The sequence below is a fragment of the Propithecus coquereli genome, unplaced genomic scaffold, assembly GCF_000956105.1.
Source record: "Propithecus coquereli isolate 6110/MARCELLA unplaced genomic scaffold, Pcoq_1.0 Scaffold583, whole genome shotgun sequence".
In the NCBI taxonomy this organism is placed as follows: Eukaryota; Metazoa; Chordata; class Mammalia; order Primates; family Indriidae; genus Propithecus; species Propithecus coquereli.
In genome coordinates this window covers 1036941-1049800 of record NW_012151763.1, presented here as the reverse complement: position 1 = coordinate 1049800, position 12860 = coordinate 1036941, and the positions used below count along the sequence as shown (strand labels likewise).

At 44.2% G+C, this 12860-nt stretch overlaps 1 protein-coding gene across 3 annotated transcripts in view; it reads right to left on the bottom strand.

Annotated features, from left to right (window-relative positions):
* MTM1 (myotubularin 1) overlaps window positions 1-10334 on the bottom strand; it is a 98969-nt gene extending 88635 nt beyond the window's left edge. The window contains exon 1 of one of the 3 annotated variants that reach the window (XM_012658365.1): window positions 10276-10334. The gene's annotated coding sequence lies outside the window, so the exon portion shown is untranslated. The remainder of the gene's footprint in view (window positions 1-10275) is intronic. The other 2 variants (XM_012658367.1, XM_012658366.1) reach the window with 2 other exon arrangements.
* Window positions 10335-12860: the final 2526 nt, after the last annotated feature.

Sequence of the window (12860 nt, the reverse complement as noted above, 5' to 3'; positions counted from 1 at the left end):
CCCTGCTCAGGGTCTCACAAGGCTGCAATCAAGGTGTCCACCAGGCTGCATTCTCATCTGGAGGCTCAGATTGTTGGCAGAATTCATTTCATTGAGGCTGCATGGTTGAGGGTCGGGCTCTTTCCTAGAGACCACCTATAGTTCCTTTCCATGTGGCCTTCCTCAACATGGCTGCTCACTTCAAGTCAGCAAGGAGAATTTCTCATCTCAGGGAGGATCCAGACCCTCTTTTAAGGGTTTTCTGCTGATTAATTCAGGCCTACCTAGGATAATCTCCCCTTTAACTCAAAAATCCATTGCTTGTGACCTTAATTACATCCACAGAATCCCTATACTTTTTCCATATTCTATTCCACATTCTTGAAGCAAGTCACAGGTCCTACTCACACTCAAAGCAAGGGGATTATACAGGGTGTGAACACCAGGGGTTGGAAATCAGGGGGCCACCCAAGGGTGTGTCTGCCACAATAGATCTAAACATAAGAGCTAAAACTAATAAAAGATCTAGAGAGGAACACAGGGGAAAATTTTTGTGAACTTAGGTTAGGCAAAGATTTCTTAGACCACAAAAAGCACAAACTGTAAGATGGAAAAAAATAAACAGGACTTCGTTAAAATTAGAAATCTTTGCTCTTGCAAAGGAGAGTTAAGAAAATGAAAGGCAAACCATAGTATGACAGAAAATCTTTGCAAATCACATATCTGATAAAGTACTTGTATCCAGAATATTTAAAGAACTCTCACAACGTAAGAGAGACAATTCAATTTAATAAGAAACAGGCAAAAGATGTGAGCAAATACCTCACCAAAAAAGATAAGCTCAATGGCCAAAAAGAACATGAAGACATGCTCACCATCACTAGTTATTAGGAATATGCAAATTAAAACCACAATGAAATACCATTACACACCCACATAAATGGATAAAATTTTAAAAGGCAGACAATAACAAGTGTTGACGAGGAAGTGGCCCCGTGGGAATGCAAAATGGCACAATGGCATGGCCACTTTGGAAAACAGTTTGACAGTTCCTTGTAAAGTTAAACATACACTAAGCATACAACGCAGCAATGCCACACCTAAGTATTTACTTAAATAAAAACACGAATCCACACAAAAACCTGTAAGTGAATGTTCATAGCAGCTAGTTTCATAATGGCCCAAAACAATCCATGCAAATGTTCATCAACTAATGAATTGATAAGTTATGTTATAACCATATAGCAACGGAAAGTCAGGAACTGCTGATACATGGAACAACATAAAAATGAATATAAAAAGAAGTATACTAAGTGAAAGAAGCCAGCCACAAAATACCACATAAGCCTATCCCCAACAAATTTCAAAGAACTACTAGCATTCACACCATATTCCCTGACCACAATGCAGTTAAGTTAGACATAAATTTTAAAAATACATTTGTAAGTTTAAAAATACACTTCTAAACAGCTCACAGGTGAATGAAATAAACACAATGGAAATTAGAACATGCTAGAACTAAAGAATAATGAAAATACTATGTTGCAAAACATCTGAACAGCAGAATAAATCCAAAGACTGAAGAAGATGAACAGAAGAGTGATTTCTGGTATATATTTTAAGTAAAAAGAGCAAGAGGCTGAGGGGTGTATTAAGTATGCTTTTTTATGCATCAGAATAGCGGGACCTGGAGTGCATGCGTGTATGTGCTTGCTCAAATATGCAAAACAAGAAACATGGAAGAACTAATAAAACTGATTATCTATGGGGGGGAGGAAACAGCATGCCTAGCCTGAGACCAGGATGGAAGCAAGACTTTTCTGAATATACCTTGATATAAATTTGACTTTAAAACCATATACAGTAGGCCGGGCGCGGTGGCTCACGCCTGTAATCCTAGCACTCTGGGAGGCCGAGGCGGGCGGATCGTTCTGAGCTCAGGAGTTCGAGACCAGCCTGAGCAAGAGCGATACCCCGTCTCTACCAAAAAATGGAAAGAAATTAATTGGACAGCTAAAAATATATGTAGAAAAAATTAGCCGGGCATGGTGGCGCGTGCCTGTGGTCCCAGCTACTCGGGAGGCTGAGACAGTAGGATTGCTTGAGCCCAGGAGTTTGAGGTTGCTGTGAGCTAGGCTGACTCCACGGCACTCGCCCCAGGCAACAGAGTGAGACTCTGTCTCAAAAAAAAACAAAAAAAAAAAACAAAAACATATACAGTTTTTATTCATTAAAAAATTATTCAAGGCCGGGCGCGGTGGCTCACGCCTGTAATCCTAGCACTCTGGGAGGCCGAGGCGGGCGGATTGTTTGAGCTCAGGAGTTCGAGACCAGCCTGAGCAAGAGCGATACCCCGTCTCTACCAAAAATAGAAAGAAATTAATTGGACAACTAAAAATATATAGAAAAAATTAGCTGGGCATGGTGGCGCATGCCTGTAGTCCCAGCTACTCGGGAGGCTGAGGCAGGAGGATCGCTTGAGCCCAGGAGTTTGAAGTTGCTGTGAGCGAGGCTGACGCCATGGCACTCTAGCCCGGGCAAAAGAGTGAGACTCTTGTCTCAAAAAAAAGAAAAAATTAATCAAAAGGAAATAAATCCCTAAAAATGAAAACAAATGAACATAATTATATATCAACTTGTTGCTACAACCACAACACCAGCCTCTGGTAAGACTAATCAAGAAAAAAAGAAGGCACAAGTAAACAATAGTAAGACACAGGAATGAAAAGACGACGCCACAGGTATGGCAGACATTAGCTGGCAGTTTAAATTCTCCCAGGCCCAAGTGGCTCTATGAGCAAGTTCTATCAACATTCAAGAACAAGCAACTCCGATTTTACACAACCTTCCAGAGAACAGAAGAAAGAGAATACCTCAACTCACTTTATAAAGCTACTGTAATCATGATACCAAACTTGACAAAGATAGCACAGGAAAATGAAAGCCAATCTCACGAACAGAGATGTAAAAATCCTGGAGAAAATATTACCAATCAAATCCAGCAGTAAGAAAGATCATGACCATGTTGAGCTCATCCCAGTGATGTGAATTTAATTCATGCTACAAAGTTATATATTAGAAAATGCCTTAAAATAACCAACCACATTAACAAACTCAAGAAGGGAAAAAACATATCTCCATAAAGGCAGAAAAGGGATTTGATAAGATTCAACATCCATTTATGATACAAAAAATATGCACTAGAAGTGCGTCTACACAAAACCTAAAGTAAACCTAATATTTTATGGTAAAACATTGAAAACACGCACCTTCTCAAATACAGATCCTATGTCCCACCCCAGACCTACTGAATCAGAAACTCCAGGCAAGATGCCAGGGAACCTGTAGTTTTGCAAGAACCCCTCAGGTGACTCTGATGCAGTTTGCTACTCTTTTCAATCCACAGAGCAGCACCGTCGGCATCACCTGGGAGCTAGAGTGAAATGAGAAGAGAAAGCTCTCTAGCCCCATCCCAGACCCACTGAGTCAGAATCTGCATTTCAACCTGAAGTCCAGAAGATTCGTAACGCGCTCCTACAGCAGCTGTTCTCAGCCAGAGCTGTATGCCAGACTCACCGAGAACACCTCTTTTCAAAATGCAGATGTCAGAGTCTCACCCCAGATCAACTAAATCTGAATGTCTGTGGGTGAAGTCGGAGCAGCAGGTAGTTAAAACTCCCCAGGTGATTCTAATGAGCAGCTGGCATGGCAGACCACTCGTCTGTAGTATTTCCTCAAGGAAGAAACTTTTATTTAGGGACTCTGCTCCCTCTCTAAAAAGCCAGGGAAGAAAGAGGCATTCCTCGAGTTCTTTGAAGTTTCCTCCAAGAAACAAGTTTGCATTTCACACATATGCCAACAATGCCCTCTTAATATGGCTTACAAAACTGAAAACTGAAACCAAGAAAAGGCCCTGTGGTCAGAAGAGCTGTAGGAAGTTGCAGTGGAGGTTGCAAACTGAGAAGTCAGACTTGCCTGGGTTCAGATGCTGACGCTGCTACTTCCTAAGTGCCTCACCTGAGACCTAATCGCTCTGAAACTCAGTGGACAGCTTAATAGTTTCCACCTCAAAGGGATGCTGTGAGGATTCAAATGAGACGTTAAGTAAAAGCACTGGGCTGAGGGCTTGGCAAAGATTACACCTAACATTAATGTAAGTTATTACAAAGGTGGCTGTTCAGCATTGACAGTGACTCTGATGAAATCATCAGCAAATCAAGGCCAAATGTATCTTCAAAGCTGCACTGTCTAACACTGTAGCAACTAGTACCTGTAACTCCTGAACACTTGAAATGTGGCTAGTCCAAACTGAGAAGTGCTGTAAAGTAAAATACACACCAGATTTCAACTTAGTACCAAAAAAAGGAAAAAACATCTCATTAGTTACGTTGATTACATGTCAAAATGATAATACTTCGTATATACTGGGTTAAATAGAATATATTATGTATTTCACCTGTTTCTTTACTTTTTTAATGTGGCTACTAGGAAATCTTAAATTATACACATGTGGCTCGCATTCTCTTTCTATTGGCTAGCGCTATCTCAAAGGATGGGGAGGCCAGGATAGGAACTACTACCATTAGACCAGCCTTCCCAAGCCTTAATTTACATACACATCACCTGGCAGTCTCATTAAAATGCAGATTCTGGCTGAGCAGTGGGGGGGGGGTCTTGGTGGGTGTGGGACAGGGACTGGGGAGCAAGGGCAATCTTTACCAACAAGGAAAAACTATTTCATGACAGATGTGATGAGAACCTCTGGGAAAATGATTAAAGTTGATAATAGTGAAGCAAGGAAATGTCCGGCAGGGTTAGATTCAGCCTCAACTTCTAAAAAATCAGTTCTCTCTCGCAGCAAAGGATCCAAAGTCCTAGCTCCGTCAGGGCGCTAAGGACTGCATGCTTTCTCTCTGCCCGGAACCACCAACATGGACAAGGAACACCTGAGAACCAGGAAACTCAAAATGAAATATTGGCTGGGGTTTCTTACATCCGGCTAGTCATATAACCAGTGTCAACTGCAGCACCCTCTTGGGGTCTCACTGAAATCAAGTGCAAACTTTCCTTCTCACTGTTAGCCACAAACAGTACTGACCAGCTGGTGGTACATTTCACGTCCTGGCTAGGGATGACTGCCGAGCAGGTTCATTTCCTAGTTCAGTAAAACAGCTTGGGCCAATTACAGGCCTGCTGGAATTAAGCACAGTCTCCATTCTCCTAAATCTCCACCTAAGTAATCTCAGGGCCATAAAGCAATTTAAAGGTCATATAAGGGAATTTAAAGCACCACCACCCAATGCTAAGAATCTCCCATACAGCTCACCTCTGCCTCAATAACCTCCACGAAGGGGAAAGGATAACACTGGGCCATAGCAGCCCATTCCATTTTAAGAGGCTCAGGGAAATAAAGAACGCTTCCTTCCCACAAAAAGTTCAAGGACATGATACCAATATGTAACAATTATCATATGCTAAAGAAAGGACATCCCTGTGTGTCTGTTGTCAAGGTTTGTAGGCAAGGGATAAGAGCTGAATGAGTTACAAACAAGTTACTTTTATTTTTATTCTTTCAATTATTCCCCTTGAACTTCTCTTATCCCTTCCCATCCCAAACATACTAGCAAGTGAAGCAAAAACTAATCTATACTCAAACTGCTCATGACAAGAGTCCAAAAATCAAGAAGCTGAGAAGAAAAGGGTGACAAAACAATCACTGAATTCAAAGAACTTTTTTATTCATTTTCTATTTGACCACTGCAAGAAAAGCTAAGCATGAGCTCCATTTCATCTTACAGACAGGGAGCAAGATCTCTAGACATGCAACAGAATTGGTTAAAATAAACATGTCTGAACAAGTCTAAGCTGGACTCCCTTGTCCAATTCAAGCCAAAGAATGTTTACTAAATGCCTACTGTGTGAATAGGGCCATCTTGACACAACCAGAAAAATGTCTCCAACCTCAGTCCTTTTTGTTACAAGCATGGAGGATGAAAAAAAATACTGAAATATGTAGGAGTTATCATCAAGAGAAAGAGTCAAGGAACAGCAATACTAAAGTAGTAAGTACATGAAATTTTGAAGAGCTACTTATGGAGTCATTTCACGATACTGAGAAACAAATTCAAGTAACAAGAAAAGGGCACTCAGGCACCCATCCTGTTCAAGCAAGGAAGATGGTAGGAACCTGGAGCAATCAAGTCTCTGCGTCTCTTCTTCAGAACCTGGATCACTTTTCATCCTAACTCTGGAAGTACAAGCATCCAGTGTAGTACGAGGAACACGGCAGGGCCACAAGCCTGAGGGCCCAGCCTTTCTTTACTGGAAAAGGGAAAGACTTCCATTCTGAGACACTTTGGAAAGAGGCAGGCAAAATTCCCCAAAGCAGGGATCACCTTGCTATCACCCTGTGATTGCTGGTTATACAGTACTACCATTTTAGGAATCAATGAAATGGAAACTTGTTAAAGTATGCCAATGCCTTCAGGCCCCTATGAGAGAGGCAATAAAACACCTGCATATTTCAGTGCCGACAGAAGAGGGAGACTGAGGCAAAGAGGCCACACTACAGCTATGGAGAAGACAGGACAAAAACAGGAAGGACAGCTGTCCTCTTATGTCAGTTCTCCAAATAGCAATTGCTTATATAACACATTAATGCAATAATAATAATACTGCATGTTTTATAAAGAGCTCTGATGCACATTTGATTCTCTGAAGAACTCTGGAAACTTGGCAGGGCAGGTTTTATTAGTTCTATCTTATAAACAAAAGAGCCACCAGCAGCAAGGTTAAATGACTTGCCCAGTGTCACAGAGTTAAGGGGGAGAACCAGGACCTGAACTCAGCTTTTGGAATCCAAATGCAGGAAGCTTTCTACCACCTCATCCAGACAAAAAGCTTTTTTATCATTGTTCCTCTGGAAGAAACAGAAAGAAAGCACTAGTGCACGATGCCAATTTTCTAGAGATGCCTCCACATTCTTAAAAAGAAAAGGATGAGATTGTTGCAGTACTCACCGTGGAAAAATACATTACAAACATTTCCAATGGAAAACCATTCTGCAACCACAGGATGGCAACTGGGTCTCTTGTACACTCTTTCAAAGCAGAGGAATCAGAACAAGGCCTCTCTTGCTCTATTATTGTTTGTAGTAACAAACAAAATACGGCCTCAAGTAATTTCTGAGTCCAAATGGTAAAGGGAATTTAGCACAAGAACTGAGGACACTGCTGCCAATGTCACCTGAAACTAAAAGCTCATGACAACAATGAAATGCAAAGAAATGTCTAGAAAAGCAAGCTCACTGGATTTGCAAAAGTTTATTAAGACATAGCTAGGATCATTTTTTTCTTGAAAAGAAAGGCGTTCCATATTGTTCAAGCCAGTAACAATTTACTTTGCTTGGGTGCCTACTATGTGCAAAATGCTATTCTATGCACTTAATATAGATTATCCGCTCATCCTCCCAATAACTCTTTGAAGAAGGTACTGTTATTATTATTTTCATTTTACAGATAAGGAAACCAAGGCACAGAGGTAACTCTTGCAGGATCACACAGGTAATATCAGGGCCGGGTTTCAAATCCAGGCAGACCACCCAATCCCGACTCAACACCTTGCAGCCAAATGACAGTCCCTGACCCCCACATCTGCCCAAAAGGAATAACGAATGGAGAAACAAGAAAATAAAGAAAGCAGAACTTCAAAGAGGTCAGAAATAGGGAAGGGAAATTACTAAGAATGAAAACAACCTATTATTCTGTTATAAAATGGAATCAACTTTAGAAATAACTAGAAACTGCAGCCTTTGAAATCCTCTCACTGCTGCTTAAAAATGTCACCTACTAATCCTTGAAGAGTCTCCACTTCTTTCTTTGTTTTGGAGCCCTCAATAAGAGCGAGAGCCATGTATTTTCAGTGGTTTCTAAAGTAACTACATTTTGTTAATCCTCCTCTCATTTTGGAGCAAAGAATATTGAAGTAATTTTTGTAACTTTAATCATTTTTCAGACCTGTAAAATTTTTAAAGTTTGCTTTGAAGCCATAGAACATACAGACTATGAGAACTCAGAAGGTGCCTAAACATATGAACTTTTACAGTAAGCCATCATTAATGCCATTTTATTAGTGAGTACTCTTATTCCCAAGAAGTTGAGTGTTTCTTTATTCTAGAGCTAGAAATAAACTAGTTTCTTTACAAACCACACTACACAAAGATTGATGATCATTTCAGATAACAGGTTCACAGTACAAACCAACGCACAGGAAGAGAAACCCTTGTGTAAGGTAGCCTGAGAGTCCAGCAGACACTGGCATGAAATCAACAACCAGTACTACATCGGGAGAGCTTTCTGTAGCTAGAGTGAGCTATCTAACTACAGAAAGAGCAAGGGATTTGAAAAACACTTCCCTAGGTGTCTGAAATCACTGTTTGCATGTAAGGGGGGGAAAATGCAAGTAAAAACGAGGCTGTGATGAACTTACCATCCAAGAAGCACTCATTGGAGAAATTACTCCACAGAGTCTCTTTGATTCAGACAGATTTACTTTCAGATTTGTTTTAATGGAACAGCAGCTGACAACCTAAAACTAGCAATTCAAAGTAATGCCCAAGTCACTGTCAATCATGCTAGCCTGTTTTATTATCATTGTAAAGTTTCAGAGCTCCATTTTTTTCACAGTGTTCCTCTCTGCCAGGAAAATATTTTTTTTTTTTTTATTGACTGCCTCCCCACACATAAACTCCATAAGGCAGGGACATTGTCAGTGAAGCTCTTTGCTGTCTTCCCAGGGCTTAGGACATTGTGGGCACCCCTTATGTTTAATGAATGAATGAAACCACTGACAACTTGATAAATATGTTAGAACTTTCAGGTATAGAAACCAATCATTTAACACCCATCCTAGAATCTATAAGCCCCAACGAATATTATCCACCTTCAAGCACCTCAAGAGGCTGCTATACACTGGTGCTGCAGGCAGCGCCAATAGTTTGAATCTACTCCATGGTATGGAATCTCTTAAAGGTAGGTTTGATTTTGTGAAACCAAAAGCCATTCGGAGTCAAATCTGGTAAACACATGATTGTGACCGATGTATATGTTTGATGAAATCAAAACTGTCTATAAAGTAACAGGCCTGATTTGTCTTATTTGGCTGGTAAAGTGGTTTTGAAGGAAATCAAAAATGATTTGCACTACAGCAAAACTGCTGGTTCAGTCTCAACATTCTAAGGTGCATACTTCACAAGGAATAAAACTGAGCCATGGTGAAAGAACCCAAACTAGACAGACACCAAGATATTCCCAGAGATCTGGCTTGTGACATTAGCTTTGCCATTAAGTTGCCCTGAAGCCTGGGTCATATTAGTTACCCTCTCTGGGCCTCAGTTCCCCGACCCAGGAAACAAACCAAAAACGTGAACTTCAAGGTCCCAGTCAATTCTAAAATGCTATGATTCTATTCTTGTGAAGATCTGGTATATCCGTTAAAAACCAGTCACAACCCACTTCACCTCATACCGTGTATGCTCCTATAAAGCCCATAATATAATTTTTGTGGCAGATTCACTTCTTACTTGCTTAAGCAAATACTAAAATTAGTTTTCACTTCCTGAGCGCAGCCAAAGACAGTTAAGGGAGGCAACCCAGCCAAGGGCGCTTGCTCTTGCCCCTGTATACTTCCGACTGCGTAGCAGAGAACTAACCGTTCCCTCTAAGATCTTCCCTCAACTGTTGCAAAAGCAGAGAAACCTCCCGTGCATGACACAGAAACACTGGCCGAGAGCGACCATCAAGGCTTTGCGGCCACTGCTGGGCTGCGGCCGCTCCGCCAGGGCCCACGGGGGATGCGGTGGGCGTCCACTCCGCGCAGAGGACCAGGACGAGGACCAGCCTCGGCGCGTCGCCGGAGAGGCAGGGCGGCCGCCCGGCCCGCTCACCGCCCCGGGACGGGGAAGCAAAGTCCGGGCAATGGCTGCGATGTTCGTCCCCGGTTCCCCAGCCGGCCAGCCCCGATTCCCGTCCCGACCTTCGCCTGCCGCCGGCCGGGTATCTTGGGCGGGGAGAACAGGGGGAAGCAAGAGGCACCTGCCTGCTGCTCCCCGGCCACAGCCCTGCCCCGCGGGGACAGTGAAGGCGCTGGGGCGAAATCCCCCACCCAACCCCGCGGGTGCGGCGAGGCCCCGCGCAACCCGCCGGCCCCGGGAGTCCCAACTTCCTCCTCCCGACCCCCCCACCACGGGTCCCCGCAGCACCCGGCTCGGAGCCAGGCCAGCCGCGAACGCGCACCCACCTCGGACTCCGGGCGCCACCGCCGTTGCCAGGCTGCTCGGCTCCGGGGCCCTGCTCCGCCCCCTCCGGGGCCCGCCTCCCCGGCCTCCCCGCCCCCGGCCACCGCCCGGGGCCCTCCTCCGCGCGCCGGTTGGCGGCGCTGAGTCACGTGATGGGGCGGGATGGGAGTAGGGTGCCGGGTGGGCCAGGAGAGCTGCTCTGAGGGGCGGGACTCTTTGCCCGCAAGGCTGCTGGGAAACCCTCTTTGAAGGGTCTGGCTCGTGGAGGCAGCTGGGAGCTGTAGTTCACTATATGGTGCCGGGAATGGGCAGGGCTAAGATGTCAGGGGCCCACCCCTGTAAGGGAAGTTGGAGTCGGTGACGAGCAGAGGCCTCTGGGAAGCGTAGTCCCAGGACTTCTGTCTCAGTCTCACTGTTGTTGTTCAATAAAGGCGAAATCCAGAGGGAAAACTTCTCTAGGTAAGACTTCAGCGGATGTCACTAAATTGAGCTATTATTGCGTACGTAGGATTGGCTGCATAAAATTGAGATACTATAAGGGAAAAAGAGAAATTTCACCGACTCTGGTGCAGGATCTGCAATTCACAAAGCCAGCTAACAGCTGGGGTGTTCTCATGCTGCGCCAGCACCTTTCCAAGAACGCTATTGAGAGTTAGAGAAAGGAAACATTTCAGGCTGAAATTCCTTCTACTTTTTGAGGTTTGGGTCAGACGATCCAAAAAAGAGAGAACGAAGACAAACTTCAAGAAGAGAATTCTGCGTGTAATCAAATAAAACAAAACTTAATCTGGTGCCTGTGCTGCATAATAATTATACATGAGCAGTTCAAGTAAATAGATTACTTTATCATGACCTGTTTTTTCTCTTATATTTGTTACTTCTCCGGCGTCTAAAAACAGCTGTTGTACCTGATACCAGTAAACATGTGTATATGCGTCTCCATTTATAGACACACCCATGTATTATATATATATTTATATCATTATATATAGATATATATACTCTATTGAAGAGTCCAGACTTCTTAAATACGTAACAAAACAAGGCCCTTCAGAATCCAACCCAACCCACTCTTTAGCCACTCCTCCCATGTGCTTCTTTTCTTTTCACCCCAAACTCCGGTATGGTTACAGGGAACTTCTTTCTATTCTCTGGATGCCCAGGTTCTTTCTTTCCTCCAGCCCTTTCCACTTGTTCCTTTCTCCTGGATTGGCCAAACTCCTGGAGAGGAAGCAGAATAACACTTGCTCCTGGGCCAGCCTCCCCGCTCCCCAGTCCTTCTCATTGTACTGATGTCATCATTTGCTTACTGTCTGCCCTGCCAACTCCCCTCCCCAGACTGTGAACTCTTTCGAATCTCATTCACTTTTGTGCTGGATTTTAAAGCCTACTCAGTAAATTTGCATGCCAGAGAGGCTCCCTGGTGGGCTGCTGAATAACTGGATTTGCAATATCTGTGAATCTTGGGGCAGGAGGATAGAGGGAAAAGGGTATGGAGGAGGGAGGGCAATGGTGGGAGACTGTGTATACAGTAGGCACATTTAAGTGTCCAACGATGAGGCTGAAGCCCTTTGCTCTAGCTGGGGGTTGGGGGTGGGGAGGGTACAGAGCAGGGACAGTCCTCATCCTCAGGAAGTAGTTCCTGGAGAAGATTTCTCCAGGGTCCAGCCTTGGTCCAGCTCTAGGCCAGCCCCACCTCTAGAAAGACACCACCGAACCAGAAAGTCTCCAGTAGGGAAGACTAGCCTTTGGCCTATGAAATGGAGACAGTGAGCCCTGCTGTGTCTGCCTCAGTGTAGGTGCAAAGATCAGATGAAGGAGCAGATGTGGAAACACTTTGAAAACTGTAAAGGTTGTGCACTATGGAGGAGTCACCACCTTGCCCTTGGTAAAGTCGCTGTACTCTTAGCCAACTCTTGCCCTCCTCCAGGCTAGGGTTGCACTCATAGTTTCAAGTGTGTATGTGTGTGTGTGTGTTGAGGGGTTCTTTTGGCTTCCCTGTGTTTTACACACACACATGCACACACACACGCACCTGCACACACCCCAGATGCAGGGGGCCTATGGTGAGATGGCTGGCCTCCCAGTCCAGGGCTCCTGCACCATAGAGAGGGAGTGGCAATAGATGTGACCTGAGGCTGCTTCTTCGACAACATTTCCAGGTTATATACATCCTACACCTATCCCCCCAAAAGTCCTCCTGCTTTTGCTAAGGCACAGGATGGAGGCATGACCTACTCTTAGGGGCTTCATTCTGTTCTCTGAAGTTGGCAGAAGTGGAGCAGCAGGACCAGGAGGGGCCTGCACTCTTGGTCTGGCCTGGTACACCCCTTACCCCCACCCTCACCTCCTACCTCCTGGATGAGAGAGAAAATGGCCAGTTTCCTGGTCCTCTCCCTTAGCACGCTCACCATCTGGGCCCCAGGGCTCTGATCTCCCAGTCCTCACTCCTGCCTCTGCTTAATCCTGCCAGGCTCACTGTATTGGGCCTGGGATAGGGAAAGGTGGAGGAAAGGGAGGGACATCCTTATGGAGGGAGAAGAAGACTAAAGAAAGAGATGATCAGAAATTAAAAATTAAAAATGTT